The 18,400-nt window shown below is 35.3% G+C and overlaps 1 protein-coding gene and 1 long non-coding RNA gene across 6 annotated transcripts in view; one reads left to right on the forward strand and one right to left on the reverse strand.

Annotated features, from left to right (window-relative positions):
* LOC138137147 (myosin heavy chain, clone 203-like) overlaps positions 1 to 18,400 on the reverse strand; it is a 305,955-nt gene that overhangs the window by 193,702 nt on the left and 93,853 nt on the right. The gene's annotated exons all lie outside the window — the stretch shown is intronic.
* On the forward strand, positions 7,252 to 10,957 carry LOC138137170 (uncharacterized). The gene is made up of 2 exons (XR_011161606.1): positions 7,252 to 10,701; positions 10,757 to 10,957. It is a non-coding gene; the product is annotated as an uncharacterized lncRNA (long non-coding RNA).

Genomic DNA, 18,400 nt, shown 5'->3' on the forward strand with positions numbered 1-18,400 from the left:
TTGTATTATGGATCAAAGAAATATGGTACTAATAGATATTCAAGGATTTAAAATTACCAATAATAAATTTATACCGAAAGAATTGGCAATTTTAAAAAATAATAAAATGGCTCATTACGTTTTTGCTCCTCCATTCCCATCTACATTACTACCAGATGATGTTCAATATCAAATAAAGTGGTTATCAAAAAATCATCATTGTATAAAATGGGATACTGGATTTGTACCGCATTGGAAATTTCAACAAATCTTAAAGAAAGTAATAAGCGATGGTGATTCAGTCCATGTCAAGGGTAAAGAAAAAGCAAAATTTATCGAAAAGTGTATTAAGATGCCGGTAATAGAATTACCAGAAACTCCTCGATTAGAATCATCCAAACCGATGTGTTTATTTCATATAAGCGAGAATTGTTACTGCAGCATGCAAATTGTTACAATGTTATATAATAAATTGAAACAATAATATAAAAAATGTTTGTTATTTTCATTTTTCAATTATTCAATTATCACCAGGTGCCCAATTCTTGAATCGATGGAATTAATTCTCATTGGAAAAATAGGCAAATTTTCTCATGAGAAATGCAAAAGTGTATTCTGGACTTATGTCAGACGGATTGTTCCACTAATAATCCGGAGAATTATTTCACCTAGTGTTTATCATGGGAAAATAATTTTCTCGCGAGAAATTCGACTGTCAAATGTGACACTTTTGTTAATACATAATTGTTTGTAAAAGAAAAAAATGGAAGAATTCATTGCAATGCAAATAATGGTTGCCCAAGCACAAAGACTTTATCCGAAATTAGACCCGTTTAATCCAAATTGTCAACATATTGCATTTTTAAATTCTCATGTAAAATCATTTTTCAAACAGTTCAAGAATACAGATATGAGACATTTTAAATTCCACTGGGAATTCATTTATGGGAAAATATTCTCAAACGAATATTTTCCAGTGATTTCAAGAATTGGGCCCCAGTACGGGCGTAGCGGGTGTAGTTGTAATACAACGGTAAGGATGATTATGCAACCAACACAACAACTGACCGTTCCACTTCACTTGACCTATATTTGATTTTTCCCCCACCACATTCATTCCGCATTCCGCAAGGTAAAACATACTACTACTTTACTTTATTTTGCCCTACGGGCTTTAAAGGATTCCTATACTTTACAGTTCTAAATAAACTTACAATTCCAAAATCATTCTTTTTTCTTTTTTAAATTAACCTACATTTTCTTTTATTCCCCACCCCTCTCCTTCTCTATCCTTTCCCTCCTCTTCCATACCTCTTTCATCCATCCTATCTCTCTTCCGTCTTCGTTCAGTATTTCTCCCCGTTCCTTTTCCTCCCTTTCTCTCATTTCACCGCATCCTCTCCACATGTGCTCGATCGTCTCTCTCTCCTCACGGCACATCCTGCACATTCTTTCCTCCTCCTCCATCCAGTACTTGTTTTCTCTCTCTTCGTTCCCACCTCTAAATCTCGCCATCATTTTCCTTTCTTTCGTGCTCTCTCTCCCCAGATACACCGGAACATCCTCTGTCACGCACCTTTCATACTCCCTGTTGTACCTCGCTTCTCTGATTCTCTCCCTTCTCTCTTGCTTGTCCGTATCTCTGTCCCTCTCGCTCAGCTCCGCACACATCCATCTTCCTTCCGCTCTCATTCTTTCCACTTCCTCGCTGGCATACCCGTTCCTCCTACAGTACTTCTCTCTCTCCTTCTCATCCGCGTTCTTTTTCTTTTCTCTATAGCACTCAGTCAGTATCCTGCATTCTTCCCTTCCGCCCATTCTGTCCTCGAACTTTGCCGCTCTCTTTCCCGCTTTTACTCTCAGCTTGCTCCTCTTGCACTCTTCCCTCACTATGTACCCTGGTGTTTCTCTGTCCACTCCTAGCACCCATCTCAAATATTTCTCTTGCACCCTCTCCACCTCCTCCCGTTCCTTCCATCCCCATATCTCTGCTCCGTACATCAGCACGCTCTCCACCATGCTCTCGAACATCATCATTCTCCTCCCGAACTCGCCTCCCCACATTCTCTCTCCTATTCCCCACACACATCCAACTACCTTGTTCGCCTTCCTCACTACCTCTCTCACTTGCGCCCTGACTGTGGCTCTCTCGTTGAAGGTGTAGCCCAGGTACTTAAACTCGCTCACTCTTTCTATCTTGCTTTCTTCCCACTTCCACTCGCTCTCCTCATTCTTCCTCTTTCTCTTGCTGAACACCATCATTTTCGTCTTCTCTACATTCACTTCCAGCTTTTTCTTTCTCACATACTTTTCCAGGTTCCTCATCATTTCTTTCATCTCTCTCTCACTCTTTGCCACAATCACCATGTCGTCCGCAAACGCCAGGCTCCATACTTTCTCCCTACCCACTACAACCCCCCCCGCCTGCGCTTTCTTCAACATTTCGTCCACATCCGCTACGTATATCGTGAACAGCAGGGGACTGCGCGGGCAGCCCTGTCTCACTCCCTTTGTTGTCTCAAACCATTCGCCCTCTTTCTCTCCCACCTTCACCTTGTTCCTCGTTCTCGCATATATCTCCTCGACCTTCCGCACCAGCCATTCACTTATTCCTCTTTCTCTCATACATTCAAACATTTTCACTCTGTCAACCTTGTCGAACGCCGCCTTGAAGTCTATGAACAATGCGTACATCCTCCCCCCTTTCTTCCTCAATTCGTTCCTTGCTAAATGGTCCAGGATGTACACATTGTCCACAGTACCCCTTCCCTTTCTGAACCCTGCCTGACTATCCGGCAACACTCCCTTTTCCTCGATTTCCCTCTTCATCCTTTCGCTCAAAACAGACGCATACAACTTATACCCCGTGTTCAGGAGAGTTATTCCTCGGTAGTTTTCCGCTCTATTTTTCTCGCCTTTTTTAAAAATTGGGCAGATTACGCCTTCTCTCCAGTCCTCCGGGAATCCCTCTCCTCTCCATACCCCATTCATCAGTTCCACCATTCTCTCTCCATTCTTTCAGTCCCATACATCCACGCTTCATTTTGCACCCCGTCCCATCCCGGTGCCTTTCTCTTTTTCAAGTATCTTATGTGTCTTCCCACCTCCTCCGCTGTGATTTCTGTTTCCTCCATCACGGTCTGCTTCTCTTTCCTTTGTGTTCCCACCTTTCCTTCTTCTTTCCTCCCTTCCAGCAGTCTCATGAAGTACTCTTCCCATTCTTGTATTGTTATTTTCTCGCTCACAGGTTCCTTTTTCTTCCTCTCTCTGTTTATGTATTTCCACACCTCCCTCTCTGTTCTTATTTCTTTTATCTCTTTCTCCTCCCTTTCCCTCTTCTGCTTCTTCTTCTCTCTACATCTCTCTCTGTATCTTCTTTTCGCTTCTAGGAATCTGCTTCTGTCAATTTCGTTCCTCCTCCATCCTCTCATCGCCTTTACCACTTCCCTCTTTGCTTGCTCACATTCTCTGTCCCACCATCCATTTTTCTTTCCTGCCCCTTTCGCTCCCCTTACTATCACCTCCTTTTTCTTCATCGCTTTCTCGATCACTTCCTTTAGCTCTGTCACCATCTTCTCTATTTCCTGCTCCTTGAATGTTGCTTCCTCCAGTCTCCTCCTGTACTCTCTCACTCCATGTTCACTCCACACTTTTACTATCACCTTCTTCTCCTCCTCTCTCATTTCTCCCTTTTCCTTTTCTTCTTGGTTCGTTCCCTCTATGGTAATTTCTAGAGGGAGATGGTCGGAGTCCACTCTTTCTCCCACTTTGAACTCTTTCACTCTCTCCCATGCTGCCTCATTTACTATTGCGTAGTCTATGACTGTTTCCCCCCTGCTGCCTACGTATGTCACTTCCCCTTCCTCATCCCCTGCAAGGTAAAACATTTTTTTTATTATTTTAAAAAAATAATATAAAAAATGTTTTTTTTTGGGGAAAAAAAATTGTTTTTTTTGCTCTTTTTGCTTTTTTTCGCAAAAAAAAAACACAAAAAAAAAACACTTTTTTATATAATTTTTTTAAAATAATAAAAAAATTTACCTTGACCTATAGAATGATTGTGGTGGAGAAAATCAAATAAACTGCTCGACAATTGAAATGTAAGAAAATGTTTAAACATGTAAAACAAAACTTTACTTAACCTGACCTGACCCGACCTGACCTGACCTGACCTGACCTGACCTTGACCTTTGACCTGGCCTTGACCTCTCCCCCACTCCACTTCCCACCCAATTCGTTTTCCCTTAAAAATCATGAGCGTTCATGGGGAGCTTCATTCGTGTGGTGTGCTTCATCGTGTTAGTAAAAATGAAACGTGCGTTTGCTGATTTCTGTGGGTGCAGTGGTGACCAGGAGTGTAATAGTTGTGCTCGTCCTGGTACATCTCGCATCCGTAGTCCACCTGCAAATGTAAGTACGAATGATTCTCCACTTTTAAGAAGTCTTTTACATCCCAAAAGACTTTCTAAAATTATTATCCATTCTGACAAACTCATAAAGAAACCGCGAATTGAAACAATTATTATTGAAGACACTCAACCGGAAATTATTGAAATTCCGGATACACAACCCCAAATAATTGAAATTCCTGATACACAACCCCAAATAATTGAAATTCCTGATACACAACCCCAAATTATCGAAATTCCTGATACACAACCCCAAATAATTGAAATTCCTGATACACAACCGCAAACAATTGAAATTCTCGATACACAGCCAATAGAAACTATCGAAATTCCGAATACACAACAAATTTTAGATTCGGTGTTAGAAAACAATTTTGGAATGGGTAATGAATTTGGGGATATATCCCTACTCAATTTTTTCGATAATAAAAGTGGAGAAAGTGAGAATGTTGATGTAGATGTAAATGATTATCGTGATGAAAATCTCGATCATTATTCCGAAGTTGTCATCAATGATCTTTACAATCAATGTCAACTCGGCAATAATGATCAGGGTACCTACTTTCGATGAAAATCTTTTAAATTCTCAGCAATTAATCGACAGACACCAGATGCGTGACAATAACTACGATTGTCAACGTTTGGTGGATGTGGAAAATAAGAGAAGCCAGATGCGTGATAACGACCAAGGTTATCAACGTTTGATGGAGGTTGGTGAGGATTTGGAAGATGTCGACGATATAGGTTCAAATTCACCAGCACCAATCATCGATAACATATTAGAGATTCAATCTGTCGCTGACGGTGTAAATCAGAGGGGTGATGGTGAACTGCATCACCCTTTGATACAAGCCGTCGAGATGGATGAAATCAATATGGATGTCGATGATGGTGTTTCGGAAGCATCAAGTATAGCTTCTGATAGATTAGGAGATGTAAACGTCGACAATGATACTGATGATGAAATTCTTGAAGAGTTTTTCAGTATTATTATCGACGCTTATGAAGAACTTAATCGTGAAGAATCTGATCATGAAGAATCTGATCGTGAAGAATAATACCAAAAATTAGATCTTACACATCTTCCAGATAAAGATGATTTTTTTGATAAATTAAAAGAAGAACATATTTCAGATGCAGATTATGAGCGAGCTCAAAAAGTATGGGATGTATTCGATTGTAATACTTTAGGTGATTATTCGGATATTTACCTCAAATCAGATATTTTACTGTTGGCTGACATTTTTGAAAATTTCCGTAATACTTGTTTTAAACATTACGGTTTAGATAGTGCTCAGTATATTACGGCTCCATCATTCAGCTGGGATGCAATGTTAAAATATACAAAAGTACAATTGGAACTCTTGACGGAAATTGATATGCTTCACTTTTTTAAAAAAGGAATTCGAGGTGGTGTCAGTACATGTGTTAAAAGATGGTGTCACGCCAATAACAAGTTTTTACCTGAATATAATCTATTGGAACCATCTTCATTTATTCTTTATTTGGATGCAACAAACTTATACGGTTATGCTATGAAGCAATATTTACCTACGGGATCTTTCGAATGGTTAACTAGAAATGAAATTGAAAATTTTAATTTAAATGAACTTTCTGACACATCAGATTTTGGATACGTTCTCGAAGTGGATTTGATTTATCCCGAAACATTACACTCACTGCATAATGATATGCCATTTTGCCCAGAAAATATAATACCCCCCCATGGAAAACATGCAAAATTAATTCCAAATCTATGTGATAAAACAAATTATATTATACATTACAGAAATTTAAAACAATGTTTAAAACATGGTTTAATTATTAATAACATTCATAGAATTTTAAAATTTAAACAATCACCGTGGCTTCAAAATTATATAAATTTAAATACCATGTTAAGGAATAGAGCAACTTCTAAATTTGTCAAAGATTTATTTAAATTATTAGTTAATAGTATATATGGAAAGACCATGGAAAATGTTGAAAAAAGAAGCGATATAAAATTATCAACGCACTGGGCCAATAGAGGACATAAAGTTGGAGCTGAAACTTGGATTGCGAAACCTCATTTCAAATCGAGGGAAATTTTCTGTGATAATCTAATCGCAATAGAAATGAATAAAGTTCAAGTGACATATAATAAACCAATTTATGCTGGTTTTTGTATATTGGAGATGTCAAAAACCGTAATTTATGAGTTTTTTTATGATTTCTTGAAACCATCATATGGTGATAATGTTTCTTTATTATATACCGATACAGATTCATTGGTTTTACAAGTATTTTCCGAAAATGTATATGAAGATATTAAACGAAATTCAGACCGTTTCGATACTTCCAATTATCCACCCAATAATATACATTCTATCAAACCAGGTATTTCGGTTATAGGAAAAATGAAAGATGAATATGCCGGTGCAATAATTAAGAGTTTCTATGGTACGGGTGCTAAAGCATATTGCATCGAATTATTAAATAAAATCGAAAAAAAAGCTAAAGGTATAAGTAAACATGTTGTCGATAAGCAAATACGGTTTTCTGACTATAACAATGTTGTCACTGAAAATTCTATTCTTCTTTGTTCCATGAACATTTTCAAGTCGTGTTTACACGAAATGTTTACGGAAAGAAGAAATAAAATTGCTCTGTCCGGTGTAGATGATAAAAGATTTTTTATTAACAAATTCACCAAATACTTTAGCCTGGGGTCATAAGGATATAGCTTTTCACATAAACTTTGATACGTTTTTAAATGAACTAAACAAAGCATGCGAAGATAATGTATGATAGAAAATTGTTTATAAGAAGCTGTAGAATTATATCATATTTAGTTGTGGTTTAATTTGTCTATAGTATAGAATGAAAATTGTAAAGGAAAAAAAATCACTAAATGTTGAAAATCATGAATGTTTTTTTCCTTCCAATACATTCATGAAACATAATACTTTATTGAGTGATGGTGTTAAACGAGGTATAATTGTTGGAAGATCGGGATGTGGAAAAACAAACGCTTTACTCAGTCTATTACTCCACGAAAACGGGCTACGTTTTTCAAATATTTATTTATATTCGAAAACTCTTGATCAACCAAAATATCAATTTGTAAAGCAGGTTTTACAATCTCTTAATGATGGAAAAAACAAAGAAAACATTGGGTTTTTTGAATTTGAAGAAGGAGATCATACCATACCTCCAAACGAAGCCAAACCATTTTCAATCATTATATTTGATGATGTAGTTGGTTGTGATCAAAAAATTATTAGAGATTATTATTGTTTTGGTCGTCATTATTATATAGATTGCTTTTATTTAAGTCAGACTTATTCCTTCATACCGAAACAATTAATTCGAGATAATGCAAATTTCATAGTGTTATTTTCTCAAGATCTGACCAATCTTGTTAACGGTGATATGTCATTTGAAAAATTTCAAGCATTATGTAATAATTGTTGGAAAGATTCATACGATTTTTTGGTTATAAATAAAGACTGCGATTTGCATGATGGAAGATATAGAAAAGGATTTGATAAATATATAAAGATATAAATACTCGATAATATTTACATTAGTATTATAGTCAACACTGCATTCAATATGGATAAACGTTTGCTCATCAAACTAGCAAAAGCAAGAAAAGACGTGCGCGAAAAGTTACGTGGATTAACCTCTGAAATTGCAAGTTCACAAGAAATGTTTGAGACGCGTTTCCGACCTCTCACCGAACCGATTAAAAATCTCATAAGTGAAATTAAATAAGAAAAACCTGTTGTTAAAAAGGAAGAAATATCGATAAAAAAAAGCCCCGCTGTCACTTCGACACCCAATTATCTATCAAGTTCTACACCCAGGAGTAAATTGAGACAACCATATTTCTTAGAAACCGAGGAAATTTCAAAACATATACCCGATGAAGAAATAGAACCGAGTGTGGTGGAACCATCATTGTCTGAAATTCAGAGAGATATTGATAAATTGTCTGATACGCAAGCGTTTCGTGAGTTTTTAGAACAATGGCCTGAACTTCCACGTCAATATATTGAAGAAATGCTTACTGATAAAGAAGATAAATTTGATTTTCAATATGGAGTTCGATATAGTCCAGAAAAAGCTAAATTTTTTATTGGAAACTCGGAAATAGATTTTATAAACGATGAACTTATTATTCAAAATATACGTTATCTTTCGACACCCGGACACTGATCGATTAATGTATAAAGAAATTGTTGAAAGAACCAATGCTAATCGTAAAAATTATCAAGCCAATGAACAAGTTGCTGGAAATGTTGGGATAAAGTATAAAAGTATAATAAAACCGTTATCGAATCAACCGACACTTTTAACAGTTCAAAACAAGTTTAATAAACCATCACCACCACCTGCAACATCATCTAGTAGAACAAGGAGTGGAAGTATAGATACCAGTAAACCTGGAAGTGTACCTATGAGTAGAGCTAGGAGTGGAACTTTACCCACGACATCTGCCGAAAAAAGTAAAGCATCAATTAAAACGAAAGCATCATCATCATCATCATCACCTGCAAAATCGAAAGGTGGTAAAGGATTAAGAACGTTAGAAGTTACGAATAAAAATATTGAATATGTTCCGTGGAATAATCCCAATAAATTAGTCGATCGTTTACGTCTTTTGATTTCATCACAACTTGCCGGTAATACGAGTCACTCAAATGAAATTAATCTAAAAAAATTTGTTTCACACTGTCTAGGACTGGTTTACAAATCTATGAGGGGCATGATGACCAACTCAATAGACCGGGACCAATGGCTTAACGTGACTTCCGAATCACGAGACAGAATATGGCCTTTTTTTTATTATTATTTAAATTTCGCCCTGGGTCGGAATCGAACCCGCGACCCTCGCGTCCCTGAGCCGAAACGGACTCCCTTAGGCTATATTCTGCCTAATCATTAATGAATTGAGAGAAGCAAAAATTATTATTTAGACTATAAATTAGTTTTCATTGTTTCATTTATTAACAGTTCTTTCGTGTACAGCAACAATATGACACTCGATAAATTCGGTCACCACATATCACAACATAATTTTAAGACAAGTCTTCAAAAATTGAAATCTTTTACGTATATTCCTTTGGTATTGAATGGAAAATTTGACCCCGATAAAAATGCTTATTTAATTCACGATTTAGGGACGCATTATATATTTCCCTTAAAAGAAGCTACTGTTACATCTATTCAATCATATCCAACTGTAGGATGGACGGCTTTAGTAAATAATACTCCGCGAAACTTGTTGGGATACATTTTACGTGACGGTGATAAATTACATTTTCAAAAAAGTAAAAAAACTGCAGAAACCAGATTACTGATCGAGTTTATTTTAAAAGTACCAGTTTATCATGAAACAGAGTGATGTGTCGATGAAGCGCGATGTCGTAGTGGAATTACACGCACCGGCGAGAGTAAATTTTAAACGACGTCGTGTTATCGTGAAAGGACTAAATGACTTATTACAATCTGATTTAATTGAAATGATTCCGTACGCTCGCTTCAACAGTGGTTTCAAGTACATTTTAATAGTGATAAATACATTTTCTAAATTTGTTTGGGCTTATCCTTTAAAAACAAAAACCGCAGCTGAAGTGACAAACGCTTTAAGTTCACTATTTAAAACTAAGAAAAACATTCCTAAAAATTTTCAGACAGATTTTGGTAAAGAATTTTATAATAAAAGTTTGAATGCAGTTTTCAAAAAATATCACATTAATCACTATTCCACTTATTCCACTAAAAAAGCACAAATGGCTGAACGTGTAATTAGAACAATAAAAAATTTAATTTGGAAAGAATTTAGTTTTCTAGGAAACTACAAATGGACAGATATTTTACAAGATATTGTTAAAAGATACAATAATACAAAACATCATACTACCCAATATAAACCTTCTGCAATCAACAAAAAAAACGAAAAGAAAATTTTACGTTTACAGTCACATGAAAACAATAGATCCGCACAAATCTAAATTCAAAGTTGGTGATTTTGTACGTGTCAGTAAATATAGACAAGTCTTTTCCAAATCTTACACACCCAGTTGGAGTAATGAAATATTTTCGATAAAAAAAGTACAGCAAACTGTACCACGTACCTATCTACTACAAGATGAAGATGGTGAACCAATTTTAGGTGGTTTTTATGCACATGAATTACAAAGAGTTAAACACCCAAATTCCTATTTAATAGAAAAAATTCTACGAAAAAAAGGAAATAAATACTATGTCAAATGGTTGGGAATGTCGAAACGATCGTGGATAAATAAATCCGATATTGATTAAGGTAAACTTTGATATAATAATGGTAATAATATTCACTACATGAATTCCTCTTTTAGCAAAACAGACCAGACAGACCCGTTAACTGCATCGCCTCAAGCTAGTTCAGTCCAGTAGTCAGGGAACTCATCAAAACTGGTTTTCGTAAAGAATGCATGCATGCATGCATGCATTTCAACAACCATTTTTATTATATAACATGTCGTATTCTTTATCAATTATTTTACTTTTTTAAATTCAAAATTAAAAATCATTTTTTTATAATTCAATTGTTTTATTATTTATCCACCATATTATGAATATTACAAAGTTTAGTTTAGTTTAAAAAATCATTACAATTTATGTAAACATAAATAATACTAAAATTAACAATTACACATTCTTAAATCTAGTTTCATAAATTTTTCGACGATGGTCCATTTGTAATACCTTGGATAAAATACATCCCACATTTTCAATGCGACGTAAAAAATGCAATCTATTTGCAAACTCTAGTTGATATCCTTGACGAGCCATTCTCGCCGGAACTAGATACACACACATTAAATGAAAACGGTTTTTCTCCAAGTTAAACCTCACTTGCTTACACATATTTTTATTACTCATTTTTAAATATTCATCAATACACAATTTATAATAAATATTACATTGTTTTTATTAAATAAAAAAAGTACAAAATATATTCTTATTCTTCTACAAACTTAACATTTACTGTTTTACCAACAATACCTCCACTTATTAAATAGATAATTTTTCCATTACGAATTTCGTCATTTAAATTTTCAATCATTTCATTCGTAAACTTGATTTAAAATCTTTGCGGTAATATAGGCTTACTCTCCCCGAGATTCACAAACACCTTTTCACCATAAGCAGTACTACATTTGGGAAATGATTTAATTTTAAACTTTTTATTTACTTCTAAACTCTTTAAACTTATATAATTATTATTAATATGCAATTGTTCGTTTAAAGCGCTTAATTGTGAAGCCATCTTAATCTGACGATTCAGTTTACACTAAAAGTAAAATCCACTACTCACATATAATATATAAACAAAAAGTACACAAACTATTACCATGTACGATTTAATATTAATTTCTTTTTTATTATCTATTCTTCTAATATTTTTAAACTGATTCTTAAAATTCACATATAAACACCTAGGTGAGAATTTTAAATGTTCTTTAATCGGAATATCACTAATTTCCCACGCACATATTCTCACTTTACAATAAAAACATTCCACACTATCTCCAAATCCAATATAGTAAAAACCGGCCTTTGCGAGATCTACTGGAGAAGGTCTTTCAATTGACCACCCGGTAAAAGTTAATAACCGTTTATCGAAACATGCATAATTAGGAACACTCACAATTCCGACACCATCATCTAAACACATTTAAAGATATTTAATTTTCATCAAATACGAATAATCAGGATTAAATTCCACAACTTTATAAAATGTTTTATTACACTTGCAACACTCACGACCGTAGTTTTTCACTAAAACATTTAATTCCTCTTGAGTACATATAACATCAATTTCATGCGGAGCGGCAATTTTCAGAGCCTTTTCCAAACCATCAATTTGCTGACTTTTTAACTCTCTTTCAAAACACTCTCGACACATACATCTTTTATAAATAACCGTTAATTTATTCCCATCAAAATCGTAATTACCCAACTGATTTTGATATTGTACGTCTCTAAACACCACACGACCATGAGATGTGTATCGGAAAATCATCATTTACCACTACCATCCAATACGCTCCACCAACATTTATACATATTTTCAAGTGGTGGGGATATCGAGGTCAAGTGGTGGTGGGAAATTCCAAGGTCAAGTGGTGGGGATATCTAGGTCAAGTAGTGGGGATATCTAGGTCAAGTGGTGGGGATACCAAGGTCAACTGGTGAGGGAAATTATCAAGGTCAAGTGGTGGGGATATCTAGGTCAAGTAGTGGGGATATCAAGGCCAAGTGGTGGGGATATTAAGGTCAGGGGGAGTGGCTTAGAGGTCAAGGTCAAAAAAAGTGGTGGGGGGTGCGTGCCCTCTCCAACTCCCTCTACTTAAATCAATACAATAACGGATTCTGAATTACAACTGACGAATTCTAAATTACAAATGACGGACTCTGAATTACAATTTACGCTAAAGGCCGTGTAGCACCCCATAGTACTTTTTTACACGAAAAATCTTGAAAGTAGCACTTTTTTACACGAAAATTAATCGTATTCCTTTTTAGAAAATTTTTCACTGCCATTTGGAAACCAAAAATGATCATTCGGATTAGCTTAAAGTTTAAATCCGATACTCATTAGAAAACCACTTTTCATAATGCATCATTTAAAATTTAAATTTACAGGCTTTTTTAGTTTTTACACAGTATGCGCTAATTTTGCGGCGCAGTGTAGCATCTCCATGGAAATCTAGCAACAACACAAAGAAAAAAACAGAGTTTAATTCAATCGAACAAAGAGTAACATTAAACGATGAGAAAATTCAGCAAAACAGATCGCCACATTCAACAATGATAAAATAAGCAAATCAAAACGCAACATTAAACAATGAGCAAATAAAAGAGAACAAAGCGCAAAGTTAAATAACGATAAAATAAAACGCTTTACGAATTTTCGAAATCACCAGATTGCTAAAAAAATAAACCTCCCGGGAGAAAGATAACGCTTAAAATTAACAAATGGGCGCTTCTTAAAGAAACAGCATGCAACAAAATAAAATCTACAACATACCCTTACCACGTGGTCCTGGTCCCAAAAACAAAACACAAAAAAAGGCAACGAAAGTGGGATAAATTACCCAGGTGAATTAAAACGTCGAATTCCTCACGGGGGCATAAAATATCTACTCGGGACGGTAGTGAAATTGATTCAGATTTAACTTACAAATTTGAGAAACTGGATCGCTCTTCGCAAGGTGTGTTCGTTTCGAAAAACCAAACAAAAGTGACCTCTCCCCTTCAACCACGCGCGTCAGAGACCCGCTTCATCCCCGCTATATTTCCGCTCTCCGAGTTGCCAACTCCCCAGGATTACCAACCCCATCCCTTAGTTACTAGTCTAGCCGCTAGTACCTTCACATTTGGCGCGCTCTCGTGGTGGTACCGGTAATTAAAATTTAAATTTTAAACTGGGTCACTAGCACTACATCACACTTAAACAATTTTAATTTTGTTCCAGAAAGTCTCACTTTGTTGTGGGTATTTGAACTGGCCATTGCACTAACTTATTGTAGATATTATGGGCTTCTTATTTTAAATCCACATTAAAGCAGTTTTAAAAACATGTATTTTATACATACAGGTGTCCCAGAGTTGCGAAAAAGCTCCATAACTTGTTTGTTATTAAAGATATCAACTTTTTCTTTTTTCTAGATGATAGCTACGCTTATACTGCATATTCGGAAAATATTGCGGTATATACAGTGCATTTTTTTTAACTGTTGCCATAGGGAATTGCATGGTAAAACTTATACCCCCTGTTAACTTTTGTTCTGATGAAAATATTCAAACCATTTTTGTAAAAAAGTTGGAAGATTTTTTAAACTATCGGATAGATTACAATTCAATATCCTAAACTGTCGAAAAAGTTGTGAAAAAAATATTTTAAAGTGCGCCGGAATAATAGTACGTCGAGCGGTCGCCAGAATAGCGTCCCTGTCGGCTCAACCAGCATCTGAGCAAATTCCATTACAGTGCGACATTTACAAAATAGTCGAAGAAAAACATTTTGAACAATTCTTTTGATAATTTCTGTTAATTTGTTGAATTATTTGTGCGTTAACGTTATTACGTTTTGTTTTTTTATAAAGAAATTTAATCATAGCCACGAGAAGATCTCGCTATTTATTTTTTAAATGAAATTGACAAAAATCAAAAGTGGGGATAGGCAGTTGCTGGTTGAGCCGATAAGGACGCTATTCTGGCGGCCGCTCGACGTACTATTATTCCGGCGTGGTACAAATATTTTTTTTACAACTTTTTCGACAATTTAGGATATTGAATTGTAATCTGTCCGATAGTTTAAAAAGTCTTCCAACTTTGTTCCAAAAATGGTTTGAATATTTTCATCAGAACAAAAGTTAACAGGGGGTATAAATTTCACCATGCAATTCCCTATGGCAACAGTTAAAAAAAATGCACTGTATACAGAGTGTCCCAATATTATAAAAATACTAAAGTGATTGATCATTATGGAGTGACCATATTGTGTGATTATCTTTTGTTAGGCTTACTAGATTTTTGTATTGTCTTTTTAACGGAAAAATTGCACAAAATTTAGCGATTTTAGGATAGCACCCTAGATCTTCAGATTCGACTATACAAACCCTATATTGTTCAAAAGCTTGTCAAAAAAGCTTTCGACCAGTGCAATAATAAATACGGGGTGCCATTTGAAAAAAATGAGTTTTTAACATTTTTAATTCGTTATGTTTAAAAAATCGCAGTAGGCATATGCGACTGAGCAGGTTGTTGAGTAAACACTCAGCTGATGCAGCAAACATTCGGAAATCAAACAGCGTCAATCATTTTAATTCATGTGCAACGATTTGGAAGGTACGAATTTTCGAAGGGACCCCTGCAATTCGAAATTCTGGTAAAAAAAGCGCCACTGATTAAAAACGATGGCAGATAAGTAAAAACGACCTGTATAAATTTGATTCATAATTTAGCATAGAGTTCAAAAATAAAATCAAACTGGGTAGTTTCCATTTAAAAAAACATAACTTTAGTATTTTTATAATATTGGGACACTCTGTATATATACCGCAATATTTTCCGAATATGCAGTAGAAGCGTAGCTGTCATCTAGAAAAAAGAAAAAGTTGATATCTTTAACAACAAACAAGTTATGGAGCTTTTTCGCAACTCTGGGACACCCTGTATAATGGAACATGGACAAATTGTAAATTAAACTCATTCTAACCTCGCAAGAGTCGCATGTAAAAAAGACCGTTAAAAGAGAGTCTGATTTCAGCTTAGTTCGATGGATTTCAGCAGACGAAGGCATATTTTTAACAGCTTGCACGCATGTAGATTTGGCTGCCTATATATTCAGGCGATTTTAAAATGTAGGTACTTCTTATAATAGATATGTTACGGACAAAGACGATTAACGTTATTGGCCGGTCAATGACGATAATGGCCAGTCAAGTTGGACATTAACCATAATGACCGACCAATAACGTTAATGTCCATGCAATTTGGGCAATGTTGATAATTCATAACATAACATAATACAAGCGCGCTGCACAAGAAAATTTGCAATTCGAAGTACCATGGATCACTCTCATGCCACAACAAAAATGAATAATTTTGACTACTCTACCTATTATTTGAAAAATTAGTATTTTTCACTTTATTCTGGTAGTTTTTTTTATTTACTTACATTACCAAGTAAAATTTAATAAGTGTGAATAATATTTTTTCACATAGTACCTACTTCAACACATTTGATAAATAAAAAAACTAAAAGAAAACAATATAAGTATTGTATACATATTTTCAATAATAATCATGTAACCTATATTAACATTCTCCAGCCGTTTTTGGCCATTATCATTAATGACCGGGCAATGATATTAACGTTAGAATAAAAATGACATTTTTAATAACATTGCCCACCCGCCACGGGCCATAACGTCAATATCCGGTCATTATTGATAATCGCCAGGAAAAATGGACATTCACGTCATTGTCCGACCGTTATCGTCAATGTCCATTTATCGTCTTGGTCCGTAACAGATACATACATATTATTAGATTAGCAAAAGCAAATAAGTGAGAAAAAAAGAGACTTTCATAACGTGTGTAAGTTGAGAAATTTGGTCTAAAAGGATTTACGAAAAATTAAAAAAAAAAATAGTATGCTTTGATAATCATCTCCATGGAGATGCTACACTGCGCCGCAAAATTAGCGCATACTGTGTAAAAACTAAAAAAGCCTGTAAATTTAAATTTTAAATGATGCATTATGAAAAGTGGTTTTCTAATGAGTATCGGATTTAAACTTTTAGATAATCCGAATGAACATTTTTGGTTTCCAAATGGCAGTGAAAAATTTTCTAAAAAGGAATACGATTAATTTTCTAAATTATGCGTTAATTTTACGGCGCACTGTATAAGATGATGCAAAAAAAGTACAACTTTCACTACGATTTTTCGTGTAAAAAAGTGCTACTTTCAAGATTTTTCGTGTAAAAAAGTACTATGGGGTGCTACACGGCCTTTAGCGTAAATTTTCGCAGCTTGTAATGTAAATAACTATTGTGATTTAAAGTAGTTAAGGGGACACATTAACGACCTTTTGATGACTCCATTAAATACCTATTAATGACATTTTAATGACTGTCGCCGCCGGGCTTTCCCTTTCACCGCATTCCAATCACTATAATTTAATCGTCCACCGCGGTGTCGAAAAAGTTAATTAAATTAATTCGTGAAATGAAATGAAAATAATTCTTTCTACTAGAGTTTGGAAAACTAACATATTTGAATGCTAATTTGAGTTAGGAAAAGTGGAATAAGTGCGGAAATAATATTTCAACACTAAAAGTTCAATTTTGATCATTTCCTGAGATACAAAATTTACAACTGACTACCTAATGTTTTTTAAGACTTTCCTTAAACTAACACGAAAAACGTTGTTCCATATTCGTACGCTCTTTTGCGTATTCGTCAATATCAAACGATTCACCATAGTGTTAGCAACTGGAATCTGCATTTGAATTTGGCGCTTCAGAATCCGGGAAGTCCCGAGCCGCTGCCTGTCCAAGTCGTCGTATTGGGGAAGGACACTTCACTTGCGAACGAACTGGCCTGGGATACACAGCCGCTCATTGTCTTGTTCTTAGTTCTTTGTTTTAAATTTTGAGTTTATTCTGTTCTGTGTTGAGTTCTAATACAACTTTTTGTAAAAGCTATTATCAGAAGTGGGATTGTGCTTGCGTCGTTGAGGGTGGTTTTGTGTTTCTTCAAATTGTGCAATCGTTGTGCAATTTTTCCGACATGGAGGATGTTTTGACTGAGATGGTGAAGGCGATTAAAAATACACGTACTGCTCCGGATCAGATTGATCTTCCCTTATTCCATCCGGATGGCGATGATGCATCCAGCTGGCTCCGGAAGGTTGAGGAGGTCAAAGACGAATTTTCGTGGTCCGATTTACAAATTCTAGTGAGAGTTGGGCGCTTCTTAACTGGTGAGTCGAAGCTTTGGTTCGATAATAATTGGTCCCCGACCACCCGAAATTGGGCAACATTTAAGCGAGAATTCTTAGAATCTTTTCCTCCGAAAAAGATACTCGGTAAACTGTTGCATGAGGCGTCGGTTTGTCGTAGTGCAGATTTTAATACGTACGGTGCCTATGTGCATAAAAAATTGGCAATGCTCAAAAATTTGAGGGCACATTGGAGTGAGTCAGATCTAGTTGAATTAATTACATATGGGATTGATGAAGGGAAAGTTCAAGAAGCGGTTTCGATTCGTAATTTTGATACAGTTTCCAATTTAATCGCATATTTAAGTTCGGTTGAAAAACCTCAGACCAAAAGGAATTCAGATGTAAGCGTTCCATTTAGTAAGCGTGTTAAATTGCACGCGGGAGAATCTGCAAGTAAAGCACTTTCGTGTTTTCAGTGTGGGCGTATTGGCCATAAACAGAGGCCATGCCACCGATT

Source organism: Tenebrio molitor, chromosome 8 (assembly GCF_963966145.1).
Source record: "Tenebrio molitor chromosome 8, icTenMoli1.1, whole genome shotgun sequence".
Taxonomy (NCBI): Eukaryota; Metazoa; Arthropoda; class Insecta; order Coleoptera; family Tenebrionidae; genus Tenebrio; species Tenebrio molitor.